Genomic DNA, 19,818 nt, shown 5'->3' with positions numbered 1-19,818 from the left:
TATAACAGGGAATTCCTCTCTGCTGGTTTTCGATAGAGTGTTGTCAGTAAAATTCCTGCATTCTCATAGATGGTAAGGTCTAGGAAATTGATCCTGTGATTGTCTGATTCTATCGTGAATTTAAAAAAATCGGATTGAAGGTTCAGCCAGTTGAAAAAGGAAAGTAATTGCGCTGGGTTGCCATCCCAAATGATGAGGACATCATCAATATAGCGCATCCAGAGACCAAGTTGGTCTCTGAATGGATTGACTGGATTGAGTATTGTGTCCTCCTCAAAGGCGGCCATGTACAAAATGGCTACATCTGGAGCAAAGGGGGCCCCCATCGCTACACCAGATGTTTGGATGTAGAATTTGTTTTTCAAAATGAAAAAATTCTTAGTCATAGCAATCCGGAGTAAGGACACGATGAACTCAGTAGGAACTTGGGCTGGTGCCGGACGGCGTTGTAGACAGCGTGTAATGACATTCAGGGCTTCCTGTTGCGGTATGGATGTATAGAGCGACACCACGTCGCATGTCACCAACAGTTGAAGCTCCGGGTTGAAGGGGGAATTTTCAACAATGTTGATTGTGTGCATCGTGTCACGTAAGTAGGTGGGAGTGGATTCAGCCAACGGTTTCAAAAAGAAATCAATATATTTGCCGAGTGGCTCAAATATAGAGCCACAGCCAGATACGATTGGTCTACCTGGTGGGTTATCCATACTCTTGTGGATCTTGGGAATTGTATACATAGTAGCCAGTCGAGGATGTTTCTGGTTCAAAAAATTGAATTCGGATTCAGAGAGGAAGCCCATGTCTAATCCTGCCTGTGTTATTTCCAGAATTTCTTGGGCAATTGCTCTGGATGGGTCAGCTCTCAATTGTTGGTAGCTGACTCCGTCGTTCAATTGTCGAAATATTTCTGTTTCGTATGCAGAGACGTCTTGAATGTCAATTGCTCCCCCTTTGTCCGCCGGTTTGATAACAACTTGGTCTTTGTTAGCAAGTGACTGCAAGGCCGCCTTTTGTTCCTTGCTGGTGTTGTAACGGACGGACGAAAGACCTACCCGTACCTGCAGGAAGATTACTTCCGCCAGGACAACCAGGGCCGCTTTACCAATCGTGGTCGAGGATCCTACAGGGGTAGACGAAACTACCAAACTTTTTCGGATTCCTCGTACAGCTCTGAAGGAGAACAGGAACAGCCTGGTACCAGTAATCAATTCTACGGCCCGGACTACGGACAACAACAGCAACAACAACATTATCCTTTTTTAGGCCAGCGTCAATGGTCATGGCGACCACCGCGGGGCAGGGCAAACAACTGGCACAGAGGCAACCAACGTGGGTTTCAACCCAATACAAGCAATTGGGATGGAGGTCGTGGTCAACCACAAAAACAGGTTCAGTTCCAGCCGGATCAACACGGAGAGCGAGTTACCCGCAACAAAACATACAGATGGTGAATGTCTCCAAGGTACCTTTTGAAATGAAACTACTAGGTGGGGCACCTATGCCTTGTAGCCCTGTTGTCAACATATCGAAACAGATTCTTAGTGACAATGAGACCAAAGTACTGGAGAAAGGGTTATCATATGTTCCCACCAATAACCCTGATAACTTTACTGTCCGGGCAGAACTCTATCAGTTTTTTCGCAAGATCAGGCTTAAATACTTTTTTCGTAACTCAGAACCAAGATCTCAACTATCAGTGACCGGCCTCAAACCTCCGTCTACTTTTGTTCCCTATAATAGCACTATGTCACACAAGATTTTGGCTTTTGAAGAGGTAGTATGGCGTGATGTTCAACAACTCCTACAGACCAAAACATTCGTCCGTTACAACACCAGCAAGGAACAAAAGGCGGCCTTGCAGTCACTTGCTAACAAAGACCAAGTTGTTATCAAACCGGCGGACAAAGGGGGAGCAATTGTCATTCAAGACGTCTCTGCATACGAAACAGAAATATTTCGACAATTGAACGACGGAGTCAGCTACCAACAATTGAGAGCTGACCCATCCAGAGCAATTGCCCAAGAAATTCTGGAAATAACACAGGCAGGATTAGACATGGGCTTACTCTCTGAATCCGAATTCAATTTATTTTTTGAACCAGAAACATCCTCGACTGGCTACTATATATACAATTCCCAAGATCCACAAGAGTATGGATAACCCACCAGGTAGACCAATCGTATCTGGCTGTGGTTCTATATTTGAGCCACTCGGCAAATATATTGATTTCTTTTTGAAACCGTTGGCTGAATCCACTCCCACCTACTTACGTGACACGATGCACACAATCAACATTGTTGAAAATTCCCCCTTCAACCCGGAGCTTCAACTGTTGGTGACATGCGACGTGGTGTCGCTCTATACATCCATACCGCAACAGGAAGCCCTGAATGTCATTACACGCTGTCTACAACGCCGTCCGGCACCAGCCCAAGTTCCTACTGAGTTCATCGTGTCCTTACATTGCTATGACTAAGAAGTTTTTCATTTTCAAAAACAAATTCTACATCCAAACATCTGGTGTAGCGATGGGGGCCCCCTTTGCTCCAGATGTAGCCATTTTGTACATGGCCGCCTTTGAGGAGGACACAATACTCAATCCAGTCAATCCATTCAGAGACCAACTTGGTCTCTGGATGCGCTATATTGATGATGTCCTCATCATTTGGGATGGCAACCCAGCGCAATTACTTTCCTTTTTCAACTGGCTGAACCTTCAATCCGAATTTTTGAAATTCACGATAGAATCAGACAATCACAGGATCAATTTCCTAGACCTTACCATCTATGAGAATGCAGGAATTTTACTGACAACACTCTATCGAAAACCAGCAGAGAGGAATTCCCTGTTATACTACGACAGCCACCATCCCAGAGCCCTCAGGGATAATCTGCCCTTCGGGCAGTTTCTGCGAATCCGCAGGAATTGCTCTAACAGAGAACATTATCTGACGGAGTCTGAAGAGCTCACTAACCGTCTGCTGACTAGAGGGTACCCGAGACGTTTGGTGAAACGATCTAGAAAAAGAGCATGGTTCTATCCTCGTGAGGAACTATTATCGCCCAAGAACAACATGAGCCAAAAAGAACCAAGGATTGTCTGTGTTACTACATTCAACACCAGAAGTAATGAAATCAAAAAGATTATAAATCAACATTGGCAATTGATCTCAGAGGACATCAACCAACCCGCCAAACCACTACACGCTTTTAAAAAAGCTAAAAGCGTTAAAGACTTTGTGGTGAGATCCCTCTTACCCACACCGCAGGATCCAACTATTACTAATCTATGGAACTTACCTCCAGTGACCGGCCACTCCAAATGTGGCAATTGTAAAGCTTGTGATACCACCATCCAAGGGAAGGAATTCCAACATTGTCAACGTAAAATTCAGTTAAAGGCACATACTAATTGCAACTCCTCAAACGTAATCTATGCGATAGTATGCCCTTGCCAACTGATATATATCGGACAAACCCAGCAGAAAATTAAGGTGCGCATACTTCAACACATGAGCAGAATCAGATGTGCTGTACAGGGAGCCCCGTTGGTCGAACATTTCACCACGGCCGCACACCCACCAGATAGTCTCAGATGGGTGGTGATAGAAAAGGCTGTCCTGGGCCCCCGGGGTGGGAATGTTGCAAGCATTCTAAACACTCGTGAACTAAAATGGATGTTTTTCTTTGACTCCATTGAAAAAGGTCTGAATGAACAAGATAGCTCTTTTTCACAATTGGCTACCCTGCAGTAACTATGTATTTTACCACCTGTAACGCCATGGCCTTTACCCTTGTGGAAGAGGTACGCCGATCGGTGTTTAATTCATGATGTATACTGAATATGTTTATGCATGATCAATGTGCTTTACAGCTGACAAGAAATGGCCTTTACCCTCTTGTGAGAGGTACGCCCTTGAATATAGCAGTGGGCACCTATGAAACTTTTAATCTAGCACCTGTGGTCCTCACTTTAATATAACATGATAATTATTGATGATCACCTCCCATGAATGATATGCTTATACGATGGTAATATTACCCCACTAAACACCTATAATGCTTTCCTCTTGGATACCGGACTTCATGCGGTAACAAGTGTATTTAGCAATACTGGCACTCGCAGAATTCACTGAATTTCTGTCAACCCGTAGTAATTTACTGACTCTATTAAAGAGACATATCATCTTATGATACATCCCTCATCTGGTTTTTTAACTTCTATATCCCTGGTAAATCTCCCATGCTAATTGCGGCGATTTCATATTATGATTCGCAGTTGGTTACACTCCACTCTCTGACACCAGCGGAGTCTGTTCTCCAGCTTCATCGAGGAGTGCTTGACCACGTGACCTCGTCACCCAGGCAACATATCCAAGCAGGAACTGAGTCTCGCCATTGTGAACTCGACCAGGATCCGTCGCTTGCTTGATTCATTCAGCCTCCGGTAAGCGGCATACACGGGCTTATCCAGCGCACTCACTCTTATTAATGTGTTAGCGCTTCCCGTAACACCCCTTTCTCTTGATTCCCGCCCAGACTCCTTTCAAGATTTATCCGGCATACAATCCGGCTCCTACTCCCTCGTTGATTGAAAACTCCGACGGGGTAAGTTTTGTCCTATTGCCTCACACTGCGATATATCTTATAATGTGTCATAGCAATGCAGTCTAATGCTAATACACTGGCCTCCTAGGAGCGTCTCATTGATTCCCGCCGAGATCCATCTGGCGATCCATCCGGCATTTTATTCCGACTCCCACGTGGAAAGACTACTCCGACGGGGTAAGTTTTTCCGAGCATCCTACACCCTAATTTTATAACTCTTGTTAATAATTGTGTCAGCCTTACATTCTAACGCCAATATTTCGGCCTCATCTTAGGAACATCAGTCCGATGTCCTATATTGACAGTATACTACAAAGTGACTCGTGGTCCTAGACCGGTACCACACCTGAAAATTACTCGACTAAGGTAATGACATGTACCCCTTCCCATTCCTTGGTAAGCAATTTTGTGCACAGCGCACAACCTTCGGGTGACGGGTCTCTGGCGTACCCTCTATGTATGAATTCCCCTCGATCACGGTGGGGCTAATTAGGATAAAATCCCCACACGATATTCTTGGACTTGCTATACCCTGTTAGATACTACCGTGCCAATCTTACACCGCCTGGTATCGGACAACTTACTTTCCTAGCGCTCTCTTTGAATCATAGTCCAACCACGGTGGAGTTAATCTATACCATTGGTATGATCATGCATGTTTTCCCTTCCTTATATTCAATGTATTCTTGTGCTTTTCTCGTTGATTAATGGTGATTTGAATTCACATGTCAGATAATTCCATTAATGCCAGTATTGTTATACATTAATTAGGTGGTCTGCCCCTTCTTTGTCCTGAAGAAGACCCCGTTGCAAGGATAAAAGTATTCCTGCTTAAGAGAGGGTCGAAACGTCGACAACTACCCGTCCTCATTATCGACTCCACGCCCCAACTGTTCATATATTGTACTGTTTGGAGTACGATTTTGCTTGATTTTAAAGTGGATTATTTTCAGTTTTGTTTTGTACGTAGCTTGTAACCATCTAAAGTATTCAGTTGGAAATACTGATTATTCTGTCACTTACCAACCCTTCCTTATCACTGTATCCTCACAACATCACGTCCTTTCCCTCCTTCCGGGGCCTTGCTCCACCTTTCTCACAAATTAATTGACTAATGTTGTGATTAACCATGCTTTACCCATTGTGATTAAAACAATGCGGTTTAATTTCATGTCCAAATGATTTTTGTCTTTATTTAATTTTACTTTGTGTTCTCCATCTCATTGGGACCCCTTCCTCATATCACTATCTAACCCAGGTCCCCTTGACCTCTTCTGGGTAAAACCCCCCCTACTGTACACTACTTCGAGCAGACACTGGTCTGCGAGGTTTTCTTATGTCCAATTAAGTTGGACCAAGCACATCATGGTCGAAAGGGAACTTTTGTCCTACTCTGAGGATTATATAGACAAACTGTTGGAAAACCCAAACAATTTTTTTGTCTCCAACGATATTCCAACCATTGACTTTACACTTAAAGAGAAGATCTCTCGTCTAGAGCGTCTGGAAAAGAAGCTTGTCCGCACCAGATGGCATGGTCATCTTTTGACAAGGTATTTAAAGGAGAACATCATTCCAGTGGGGCTTCAGATCAAGATAGAACCAGCCATATTCATAGAGGTCCCCAAGTTCAAAGAAGGGTTTAGCCACGTTGCCAACAATTGCTCTCGGCATTGGATGGTCTTAGGAGTGGAGACTGCCGCCGACCAAGTCCGGGTGATCAGCGCCGAGATTAAGGCCCTCAAAACAGAGATAGCAGCGGATGCTAACTTTACAAACGCCAAGGAGACCCTCAACAACCTTGAAGCCACACTCAAGGATTTTGATTTAACAACCCAAAATCGCAAATTAGAGAAACTAGCCCGTGACATAAGATTATACGATAAGAAAAAGACCTACCCGTACCTGCAGGAAGATTACTTCCGCCAGGACAACCAGGGCCGCTTTACCAATCGTGGTCGAGGATCCTACAGGGGTAGACGAAACTACCAAACATTTTCGGATTCCTCGTACAGCTCTGAAGGAGAACAGGAACAGCCTGGTACCAGTAATCAATTCTACGGCCCGGACTACGGACAACAACAGCAACAACAACATTATCCTTTTTTAGGCCAGCGTCAATGGTCATGGCGACCACCGCGGGGCAGGGCAAACAACTGGCCCAGAGGCAACCAACGTGGGTTTCAACCCAATACAAGCAATTGGGATGGAGGTCGTGGTCAACCACAAAAACAGGTTCAGTTCCAGCCGGATCAACACGGAGAGCGAGTTACCCGCAACAAAACATACAGATGGTGAATGTCTCCAAGGTACCTTTTGAAATGAAACTACTAGGTGGGGCACCTATGCCTTGTAGCCCTGTTGTCAACATATCTAAACAGATTCTTAGTGACAATGAGACCAAAGTACTGGAGAAAGGGTTATCATATGTTCCCACCAATAACCCTGATAACTTTACTGTCCGGGCAGAACTCTATCAGTTTTTTCGCAAGATCAGGCTTAAATACTTTTTTCGTAACTCAGAACCAAGAACTCAACTATCAGTGACCGGCCTCAAACCTCCGTCTACTTTTGTTCCCTATAATAGCACTATGTCACACAAGATTTTGGCTTTTGAAGAGGTAGTATGGCGTGATGTTCAACAACTCCTACAGACCAAAACATTCGTCCGTTACAACACCAGCAAGGAACAAAAGGCGGCCTTGCAGTCACTTGCTAACAAAGACCAAGTTGTTATCAAACCGGCGGACAAAGGGGGAGCAATTGTCATTCAAGACGTCTCTGCATACGAAACAGAAATATTTCGACAATTGAACGACGGAGTCAGCTACCAACAATTGAGAGCTGACCCATCCAGAGCAATTGCCCAAGAAATTCTGGAAATAACACAGGCAGGATTAGACATGGGCTTCCTCTCTGAATCCGAATTCAATTTTTTGAACCAGAAACATCCTCGACTGGCTACTATATATACAATTCCCAAGATCCACAAGAGTATGGATAACCCACCAGGTAGACCAATCGTATCTGGCTGTGGCTCTATATTTGAGCCACTCGGCAAATATATTGATTTCTTTTTGAAACCGTTGGCTGAATCCACTCCCACCTACTTACGTGACACGATGCACACAATCAACATTGTTGAAAATTCCCCCTTCAACCCGGAGCTTCAACTGTTGGTGACATGCGACGTGGTGTCGCTCTATACATCCATACCGCAACAGGAAGCCCTGAATGTCATTACACGCTGTCTACAACGCCGTCCGGCACCAGCCCAAGTTCCTACTGAGTTCATCGTGTCCTTACTCCGGATTGCTATGACTAAGAAGTTTTTCATTTTCAAAAACAAATTCTACATTCAAACATCTGGTGTAGCGATGGGGGCCCCCTTTGCTCCAGATGTAGCCATTTTGTACATGGCCGCCTTTGAGGAGGACACAATACTCAATCCAGTCAATCCATTCAGAGACCAACTTGGTCTCTGGATGCGCTATATTGATGATGTCCTCATCATTTGGGATGGCAACCCAGCGCAATTACTTTCCTTTTTCAACTGGCTGAACCTTCAATCCGAATTTTTGAAATTCACGATAGAATCAGACAATCACAGGATCAATTTCCTAGACCTTACCATCTATGAGAATGCAGGAATTTTACTGACAACACTCTATCGAAAACCAGCAGAGAGGAATTCCCTGTTATACTACGACAGCCACCATCCCAGAGCCCTCAGGGATAATCTGCCCTTCGGGCAGTTTCTGCGAATCCGCAGGAATTGTTCTAACAGAGAACATTATCTGACGGAGTCTGAAGAGCTCACTAACCGTCTGCTGACTAGAGGGTACCCGAGACGTTTGGTGAAACGATCGAGAAAAAGAGCATGGTTCTATCCTCGTGAGGAACTATTATCGCCCAAGAACAACATGAGCCAAAAAGAACCAAGGATTGTCTGTGTTACTACATTCAACACCAGAAGTAATGAAATCAAAAAGATTATAAATCAACATTGGCAATTGATCTCAGAGGACATCAACCAACCCGCCAAACCACTACACGCTTTTAAAAAAGCTAAAAGCGTTAAAGACTTTGTGGTGAGATCCCTCTTACCCACACCGCAGGAACCAACTATTACTAATCTATGGAACTTACCTCCAGTGACCGGCCACTCCAAATGTGGCAATTGTAAAGCTTGTGATACCACCATCCAAGGGAAGGAATTCCAACATTGTCAACGTAAAATTCAGTTAAAGGCACATACTAATTGCAACTCCTCAAACGTAATCTATGCGATAGTATGCCCTTGCCAACTGATATATATCGGACAAACCCAGCAGAAAATTAAGGTGCGCATACTTCAACACATGAGCAGAATCAGATGTGCTGTACAGGGAGCCCCGTTGGTCGAACATTTCACCACGGCCGCACACCCACCAGATAGTCTCAGATGGGTGGTGATAGAAAAGGCTGTCCTGGGCCCCCGGGGTGGGAATGTTGCAAGCATTCTAAACACTCGTGAACTAAAATGGATGTTTTTCTTTGACTCCATTGAAAAAGGTCTGAATGAACAAGATAGCTCTTTTTCACAATTGGCTACCCTGCAGTAACTATGTATTTTACCACCTGTAACGCCATGGCCTTTACCCTTGTGGAAGAGGTACGCCGATCGGTGTTTAATTCATGATGTATACTGAATATGTTTATGCATGATCAATGTGCTTTACAGCTGACAAGAAATGGCCTTTACCCTCTTGTGAGAGGTACGCCCTTGAATATAGCAGTGGGCACCTATGAAACTTTTAATCTAGCACCTGTGGTCCTCACTTTAATATAACATGATAATTATTGATGATCACCTCCCATTAATGATATGCTTATACGATGGTAATATTACCCCACTAAACACCTATAATGCTTTCCTCTTGGATACCGGACTTCATGCGGTAACAAGTGTATTTAGCAATACTGGCACTCGCAGAATTCACTGAATTTCTGTCAACCCGTAGTAATTTACTGACTCTATTAAAGAGACATATCATCTTATGATACATCCCTCATCTGGTTTTTTAACTTCTATATCCCTGGTAAATCTCCCATGCTAATTGCGGCGATTTCATATTATGATTCGCAGTTGGTTACACTCCACTCTCTGACACCAGCGGAGTCTGTTCTCCAGCTTCATCGAGGAGTGCTTGACCACGTGACCTCGTCACCCAGGCAACATATCCAAGCAGGAACTGAGTCTCGCCATTGTGAACTCGACCAGGATCCATCGCTTGCTTGATTCATTCAGCCTCCGGTAAGCGGCATACACGGGCTTATCCAGCGCACTCACTCTTATTAATGTGTTAGCGCTTCCCGTAACACCCCTTTCTCTTGATTCCCGCCCAGACTCCTTTCAAGATTTATCCGGCATACAATCCGGCTCCTACTCCCTCGTTGATTGAAAACTCCGACGGGGTAAGTTTTGTCCTATTGCCTCACACCGCGATATATCTTATAATGTGTCATAGCAATGCAGTCTAATGCTAATACACTGGCCTCCTAGGAGCGTCTCATTGATTCCCGCCGAGATCCACTGGCGATCCATCCGGCATTTTATTCCGACTCCCACGTGGAAAGACTACTCCGACGGGGTACGTTTTTCCGAGCATCCTACACCCTAATTTTATAACTCTTGTTAATAATTGTGTCAGCCTTACATTCTAACGCCAATATTTCGGCCTCATCTTAGGAACATCAGTCCGATGTCCTATATTGACAGTATACTACAAAGTGACTCGTGGTCCTAGACCGGTACCACACCTGAAAATTACTCGACTAAGGTAATGACATGTACCCCTTCCCATTCCTTGGTAAGCAATTTTGTGCACAGCGCACAACCTTCGGGTGACGGGTCTCTGGCGTACCCTCTATGTATGAATTCCCCTCGATCACGGTGGGGCTAATTAGGATAAAATCCCCACACGATATTCTTGGACTTTGATATAGCCTGTTAGATACTACCGTGCCAATCTTACACCGCCTGGGATCGGACAACTTACTTTCCTAGCGCTCTCTTTGAATCATAGTCCAACCACGGTGGAGTTAATCTATACCATTGGTATGATCATGCATGTTTTCCCTTCCTTATATTCAATGTATTCTTGTGCTTTTCTCGTTGATTAATGGTGATTTGAATTCACATGTCAGATAATTCCATTAATGCCAGTATTGTTATACATTAATTAGGTGGTCTGCCCCTTCTTTGTCCTGAAGAAGACCCCGTTGCAAGGATAAAAGTATTCCTGCTTAAGAGAGGGTCGAAACGTCGACAACTACCCGTCCTCATTATCGACTCCACGCACCAACTGTTCATATATTGTACTGTTTGGAGTACGATTTTGCTTGATTTTAAAGTGGATTATTTTCAGTTTTGTACGTAGCTTGTAACCATCTAAAGTATTCAGTTGGAAATACTGATTATTCTGTCACTTACCAACCCTTCCTTATCACTGTATCCTCACAACATCACGTCCTTTCCCTCCTTCCGGGGCCTTGCTCCACCTTTCTCACAAATTAATTGACTAATGTTGTGATTAACCATGCTTTACCCATTGTGATTAAAACAATGCGTTTTAATTTCATGTCCAAATGATTTTTGTCTTTATTTAATTTTACTTTGTGTTCTCCATCTCATTGGGACCCCTTCCTCATATCACTATTCTGAAAACCTGGCATGGATCCAGCTATCCAAGATCTATGCTGGTCACCTTAAATCAGGTGTCTTCAAACTGGAAGGGCAGGGCCCCATAGGGGGGCCTCAAGTGAGGTGGGAGGGGGTGCCAGGCTCTAGCCAAAAGAAGCATCATGCTGATAACAGTGCTTTGTTTTCAGCTGAAATAAATGAGCTGCAGTAAACCGCTCTGTAATGGGCCATCACTAACTTCTTTTGTCAATGTTATCCTGGCCAGGAGAAAGTGTTAAAAGAGAAGGGCATTCATTTGATTGCATTTTTTTAAACAGTAACAAAACTTATCTGCAATGTTTAAATAAGTCTAGACATAATGAAACTTTGCCAGAATAATTGTGTACATTTTTGAGGATGGGGAGCAGATGTTTTTCTTTTTGCACTGGGGGGTGCAGAATTCAAACATTTGAAGACCACTGCCTTTGATTTACCACATTTCAAAATCAATACCATTAAATGGCAATACATTTCATTAAGATTAGATTAAAAAACAGGAAGAGGATCATTTTATTTAAAAAAAATTACACTTGTTACACAGGATAGCGAACATTGCTTCTTGTTTTACATGGAAACCTACTGATGCTTTTCTTCCGGCATCCTACAAAGCACAACCCACAAGGTCAATTCTCCTCGTAACTACATTTTTGAAGCTATGTTTGCGAAGGTGCATCTGAGAATGGAAATAATCTTTATCTAGCCTGCTAGTGTGGATCTTAGCAAAACATGGCAATCAAGGAAACATCTTATTAGCTTCATTATTTCGACGTGCAAGACTACTTTCTGACCCTGGCTTGTAGCATGCAGTCTAATACGTTTAACACTCAAGCAGTGGCCATGTTAACATATGCCAGGCCCACACTGTAGGTAACATTAGGAAATACATGTGGAAATCCTGACACATACACCAAACTGATCATGTATGACAAGTCTTCTCTTGCAGTGGAGACATTGGGCTTTCAAAAGCTACATCTTCTATCATGCACATCAGTCTACTTATCTAAAAGCAATGCTTTGATAAACAATCAGTGGTATTTCACTACAAGACCTCCTACTTTAGAGAGAGGGTTTGCATATTATTTCTTATCAAGAAAGTAGGAAATTAAGATATGATAAGATGAAACAGTCTACACCAGGGGTGCTCAGTCTAGGCTTCTGAGGGCCACATCCAATGTGAAACTTTCTTTATAACCACAGACAATATAGATAGGTTCCAAAAGAATTTGAGTGACTGTCTCCTCACAGGCACACTCGCCAGGGCACAAATGCTCCAACGGCTCTCAACTTAGTTTAGTTTCAACAAAAATTTAGAACATTGAAGTTACTTTTTGCTCATTTGTCTTATGCATGTAGGGGACTACACTGCATGATGTTAGCAGTATTTATGAGCACAGGGTACATTTAGATAACAACATCAAATCCGCAGAGTGTACAACTCCACTGTCTTAGACGTGCTGTCAGAAAATGTAATTTTAAAGTGATGCCTCTCTGACAAAATAGCTAAATGGCTAGGTGGTAATAGAACTCTGCGGTTTACAAAGAATTCCAAATCATTTTTATTTTATAAAAGCATATTTTCTGATTCTAAAAGAAAGTGCTTGGGGTTGCTCCATCATATCTTGATGTGCCAAAAAAGCCCTTCCAGATCAGAGCAGCTTTTTCCTAAACCATAAAGCTGCTTAACTGCATGAAAAGGGATATTCAGCATTCTACTCCATTCTGATCAAAGCTGGATAGACGCAGGTTTGGTTGATCGACGACTGAGTCCAGAACTTCCCTCAAGGCTGCATGCCAGAGAAAGGTGGGATATATAATCTCACAGCTCTAGGCGTCACCAGTGGCCCAAAATGATGGGGCCCTCTTGCAGATTATGATAAGGGGCCCCTCAAGTCTCCCATATCACACAGGTATTCATTGGCTTTGGCCTGAATGGGACCCTTCTTGTAGGGTTGGGCCCCCCTGGCGGTTTGGGGGGCCCACACTGTGTAGCAAGGCGCTACGGGCCCAGGGCCGGACTGGTCATACCAAGAATCTAGTGCCTCCCCGGGAGGATGGAAGAGTGGGGTTGGTCTTGAGGCGGTGGGTGCTGGTTTTATTACTGGTTGCTGGTTTTGCAATGGTGAGGCAATATCAAACCCCTGTAACAAAAACAGCAGTGCTTCACACTTCCATCCCACACCTCCCGGGGGTTGGTCCAACAAAATTGCCAGGGCTGCTTGGAGTTCCCAGTCTGGCTCTAACAGGGCCTGTGTTACCGACTGGGCTTCTAAGAGATAGGAGATGGCCCTCCAAATCAAGAATTCCCCCAGTCGGAACTTGAGATGTACCTCCCTGTTTCTTAGGCCACGAATTACCAGGAAGTGCCGCCGGTAGTGGAGTTTTTCACACGTCATCGGTGAACTTTTTACATATTTTCAAGATCATGCTCACGCGCCCTTTCTGACTCGCCAGATAAACGCGCCCCGCCTTCCAGCCCAAAGGCCAGCCAAAAACACAAACCTGCATGCAGCTTACATATTAAACTCGGGCGGGTGCAAAGGTGTGGTAAGCTGACACGGCCTCTTTTATCGCTCTACCATCACATTCCTGCTTCCTATTGTGTTTGCATTTAAAAGTACTTTCAAAAATAGAAAACAGGTTTTTTTACTTTGCAGTGGCTAGAGGCGATTCAACTGAAAGCAAGCACTTTAAAAAAAACAGGTACCTGGTCCAACCAGGGCTTACCTCGAGCCAGTATTCTCTCAGTGCCGGCACTGCTTTCATGATAACGCCACACCAGAGTACAATGCCACCGGTGAGAGTGCCATCACTCTTTGTATCATGTTGATGCTCTCAGAAAGTTAGCCCCTGCATTTCGGCCTTTCCATTTCAAACACTGGCCCAACCCTTGGCATTGAAATGCTTCCGGCTCCAACTTACATCTTATAAGGCCCACTTCCCACCAGTTCTTGAAGGGAAACGTGAAGGCGTGTAGCGACTGGGAATGGAAACCTAGTCCTTCAGTCCCAAGTGTGAATGGGCATTCTGTCCTAGTGTACCAAGTGTGAATGGGCTCTCTGTCCAGGACTACGGAGTGTAAATGAACACTCGATCCTTCAGCAGTGAGTCTGAATGGGCACTCTGTCCTTCTGTAGTGAGTGTGAATGCGTATTCTACCCTCGTGTAAAAGATGTGAATGGACATTCTGTCCTTGTGTACCAAGTGTGAACGGGCTCTATGTCCTCGTGTACCAAGATTGAATGGGCAGTCTGTCCTAGGGTGACCAACTGGCATGGGTGCAATTTCAGGACAGTGAGTGTAAAAATTCAGGACAAAAGGTCAAAATTCAGGACAAAAATTCAGGACAGGAGGTCAAAATTCAGGACAAAAGGTAAGTTTTACAGACATCAGAAGAGGTTGCGCATTAGTATATAAGTAAGTAAATAGACAACCACTTAAGTACAAGTGAAAATAAGTTTATATTAGCTTGAGACAATTGTGCACGTCATGGTTTTTCAGTATGACTGCAGCTTTAAGCAAATGTGCAGGTCTTTTTGTGGTAACAAAACCGCCGCACCCCCACCCACCTTTCCAGCTCCCAAAGAAAACGCCTGATGCACGGTCTGTCCAGCCTGGTCTTGCTATCACCCTCCAATGGCGCCCCTCATCTTCACATAGACCCTCTTTCATGTGTATTTAATTTCTTTTATAGTACTACTCATACCAAGTATGTAGGGCAGAGTGTCGGAGTGCGTAACAACACACATATTATATAGAGACAATCGCTAATATAAATGTGAAAGTCAATGTATAGGAAATGTTGCTTAAGATAATGGGGCTTTCAATGTGTAATCATACTTTCATCCATCATTCAGTCTTTCACCATTCATTCTGTCCTTCCATCTGCGTGCCCATCCATGTCCATATTCAACCAGTTACAAACCTATCCACCACGTATCCTTCCTTTCAGCATTTCACTCATCCATCCATCCATCCACCCTTTTACTCATCGATCCATTAACTATCCATCCACCCTTTCACCCTATCCATCCGTACACTCATCCATCAAGCCATCCTTTCACTTACTCATTCATCCACCCCGTCACTCATCCTTCCACCAATTCACACATTCAGTCATCCATTCACCCATAGTCCCTTTCTCTCTCCATTCCCCTTTCACTTAGCCATCCATCCTTCCATCCACCCACCCATCCATCTACTCATCCACTCATGCATCCATCCATTGAACGTATCACTCATCTATCCATCCTCTCTCATCCATCCACCCTTTCACGCCTTCACTCGTCTATCCATCCTTTTGTCTATCTACCCGCCCTTTCACTCACTCTTCCAGCCTTACATCCACCCTTTCACTCATCCATTCATCTATTCACCCTTTCACTTATCAATTCATCAATCCACCCTTTCACTTATCATTTCATCAATCCATCCACCATTTCAGTCATCCATCCATTCACTTTCCCATCATCTACCCTTTCACTCATCCATACATCCATTATTTCACTCATCCAGCCAGCCATTCATCATCTTTCCCATCATCTTCCCTTTCACTCATCCATACATCCATCATTTCACTCATCCAGCCAGCCATCCATCCACCCATCCCTTCACTTACTTACTCACTTACCTTTTCACATTCATTATGAGCTGAGCCTTTGTCTGCTTAGTTGCAGACAGAAGAGACCAATCAAGAACTCCACCCTTCTCTAGTTCCTAAAGTAAGAGATGGGAAGGGGCAGGGTTCACTATGCCCCTGCACATAGGCAATCTAAAAAAGTGGAAGGCATGAGTCATGTATGATGCACAGTGCCTGGGCATGGGCATGGGTCGACGGTGACATGGTGTTGTTTCCAGAGCTTTAAGTGGGATGAAAAAAACTAAAGGGGTCTCTCCAAAAGGGTGTTTGAAGCAATTAAGAGCCTAGATTAAAACACCTAAACTAAAAATCTGTGCCCGACTAGTATTTTTGTTGCTTCTGTCATTGCATCCAGATATATAATACAAGAAGTAACGTCACACCTACAACAAGCCAGAACTATTGGCTTTGTCAATGGTTGTTAGTTGCATAAAATAAAAAAGCAGCAACCATGGCTTCCGTGAATATAAAATTGAAAATGCGTCAGTTCTAAAATGATGAGACTCTGAAAGAAATATAATCCTTTCCTTTGAACTTCTTTCACTGCCTTCCTTCGATTAACTAGGTTCTCAGGTAGCAGCAGCATGGGCGTTTTTGCACATCCAGGTGACAGAAAGCCCTGCCCTAGACTGAGGCTGGAGGAGGCCACCGCATGCTGTGCCAGCCCAGACTGACCCATTGTCATTCTGTTTGTGGCAATCAACCGCATACATGACAATGGGCGGATGGAGCTGCTCTTATGCTCATAGGAGTGCGAGGTGGCTCCACCAGGGAGCTGAGGCCTTTCACAGGGGAACATCTCTGTTCCCTAAAAGCCCCAAAATTACAGACAAAAGGTGTCTGTAAAAGGGATCCTCACGGACAATGGACGTAAGGTCCGATTTATGGATGGTCCGTGAAATTTACGGACGGTTGGTCACCCTATTCTGTCCTTGTGTACCAAGTGTGAATAGTCTCTCTGTCCACGACTACCAGGGGCGGAGGAGCATCGCCCCACTGCTATCTCATACTGGGAGAGGCAGAAACATAAAATAGTATTTTAAATACCATTTTATGGTTCTGTTTCTCGTGCTACGAGAAAGCAGAATGGTATGTCTGGTTGGGGGCGGGCGGGCGGATCGGGGAGGTGTGGCTTGTCCAATGTTGTGAGCCCTGACCGTTTGGTCGGCCCTCTGGGGCCGGACAAACCAGTCATGCGCACTCTGCATTTTCTCTATGTAGGCTGCATGCAGCCTACATAGTGAAAATGGCTTCCTTACAGGCACCTGGCTGGGCGCCATCCACACCAATCACAACGCTGCCATTGCAGCATTGTCATTGGCTTAGGGGAGGGGAGGGAGGATGCTTACTTTCTGTTCCTGCCGGAGGCAGGAGAGCAGGAAAGCAGCAGGAAAACGCGGGTGTGGGACCAGGCCAGGAGCGGACGCGGGGCGGGACCCGGTAAGGTAAGCTTTTATTGTTTAGATCTACCCCGGCCCCTCCCACGCAAACTCCCCCACACGCCCCCCCACCCACGAATCATGCGAACCACGACTGATGACTATGGAGTATAAATGAACACTCAGTCCTTCTGCAGAGCGTTTTAATGGACACTCTTTCCTTCTGTAGGGAGCGAGTATGGGTACTCTACCCTTGTGTAATATATGTGAATGGACCTTGTGTAAATGGTCATTGTGTAAAATGTGTCAATGCATACTTTGTCCTTATGTAACAAGTGTGATCATGTGGAGGAAGTGTGAAGGAGAACAATGTCCTTGGGTAGGGAGTGTGACTAAGCACTCTGTCCCCCTGTAGTGAATGTGAATGGGCACTCGATCCTTTTGTAGCAAGTGTGAATGACTACTCTGGTCTTGTATAGGGACTGTGAACTGCCATTTTGTCCTTGTATAGGAAGTGTGAACGAGCACTCTGTCCTTGTGTAGTGAAGCTGAATGAACACCCTGTCGTGTATGGAGTGTAAATGAGTGTTCTACCCTTATGTTATGGGCACTGTGTCCTTGTATAGGGAGTGTACATGAGCACGCTGTCATCGTGTAGTGAGTGTGAATGAGTATCTGTCCTTGTGTAGTGTGGGAGCAAAGCAGTCTACCCTAAACATGGACACCCCAAAATTTACCTCAATCAATCCCACGTCACAGGATCGGAGATGGTGTTAAACCTCAATTTCATGATGCAATGAGTCCACGCGTTGACACCTCTCAAGCATCAAAGTAGGAACATACAAATTTAAGTACAGACCCTCAAAAATAAAGCACTACAGAGGAGTTAATGCCATAAAGACTCTCAAATGCAGAATTATACAGAGAATGCAAAAATCAGAAACCATTCTAAATCCCAATTGGGCAGCACAATCAAGAGAAAATCTTCTGCCTCACCCCCAAGATCTAGGGTTTTTTATAAATGTTTCTTGCATATGAAATGACAAGATTAACAGTCTCACTGTGGTGTGAGAAAATGTAACATTTTATCAGCAAATCAGACCACATGAAAGATAAATGTCACATTACATCTCAGCTTGACAGTGATCTGCAGAGTTTGTGAAGAGAGAGAGTGGGCAGAGGGTAAAAGGTAGGTTGAGTGACTGAGATGACTTCCAGCTTGAATAGGCTGGTGTTTGCACTACAAATGTGGCCTATTTTACTCAGAGCGTAAAACACACTTCTACATATCATAGGAAATTCGTTCCAAAAGCAATAGCTCTACATCGGTGTATACATGTAAAATCGGGAAACATCCTTTACAACGGAGTGCCTTTACGACGCAACTTTTACAACGCAAACCATTACAACGCATTGCGCTGGGGGGCGCTCTAGGATAGGGAATACGTTTAATTTACTGTCCAACACCTTCCCTAGTGTCCACGGGGACTGGAGTTGGAATAGTAAATTAAACTATTCACTATCCAGCATCCCAAAGCGCTATGCGTTGTAAAGGTATGCGATGTAAAAACCGCGTTGTAAAGGCATGCGATGTAAAAGTATGCGTTGTAACGTCATACATCCGTAAAATCAAGTGTGAAAATGCACTCTGCACTTTATTAACAATGCACAAAAATATAAACCTATAAAAATATCTTACAGTAGCAATTGTGAATGATCACCCCGCTCTTGTGTAGGAACTGTGAATAAGCACTCTGTCCTTAGACGGCGATGTGAATGAGCACACTGTCCTTCTTTAGTGAGTGTGAATGAAATTTCTGTCTTTGTGTAGCAAGTGTGAATGGCCGCTCTTCTCTTGTTTAGGGAGCATTAACTGATGCGCTGAACCGGGTAGTGAATGTAATCGGGCACTCTGTCCTTGTAGTGCGACCAGTCAGGGAGTGTAAACTCTGTCTTGAGTGTGAACGGGCACTATGTTTTTGTGTTGCAAGTGTGAACAGGCCCTCTGTCATTATGCAAGGTGGTTGCAGTGCACAGCGAATGCTGTCATCACGCCCCAGCGCCTGGACACTAAATTGAGTAGCTGCGCTCTTTACAAATATCCATTTAACATAACATAACAAGGAGTGTAAAGGGGCACTCTGTCCTAGGCCATCCTGTAATATAAAGGATATATGTTCCAGGGCACCCTGCTCTTGTAAGTGGGGCAGGGTAATGTGGTACTCTGACCTTACGTAGGGCATAATGTATCCTAGTACATTCAACCTCTGTTCAGGGGTTATATATGATTCTGTACTTTTGTATTTCTTGTAAACGGGGATTTTACCAACGTGTAGGAGGGATGACTGAACTTTCTTCCCCCGTTTGTGGGTGTAAATGGGACAAGTCTGCCCTTGTACAGTATGTGAAAAGGGATACTGTGTCTCTGAGTAGCGCTTGTGAATGTAATGGACATGGTAGACCTGTGTAA

The sequence above is a fragment of the Lissotriton helveticus genome, chromosome 5_1, assembly GCF_964261635.1.
Source record: "Lissotriton helveticus chromosome 5_1, aLisHel1.1, whole genome shotgun sequence".
In the NCBI taxonomy this organism is placed as follows: domain Eukaryota; kingdom Metazoa; phylum Chordata; class Amphibia; order Caudata; family Salamandridae; genus Lissotriton; species Lissotriton helveticus.
The sequence above is the reverse complement of the archived record's forward strand: the minus strand, read 5'-3'. Positions refer to the sequence as shown.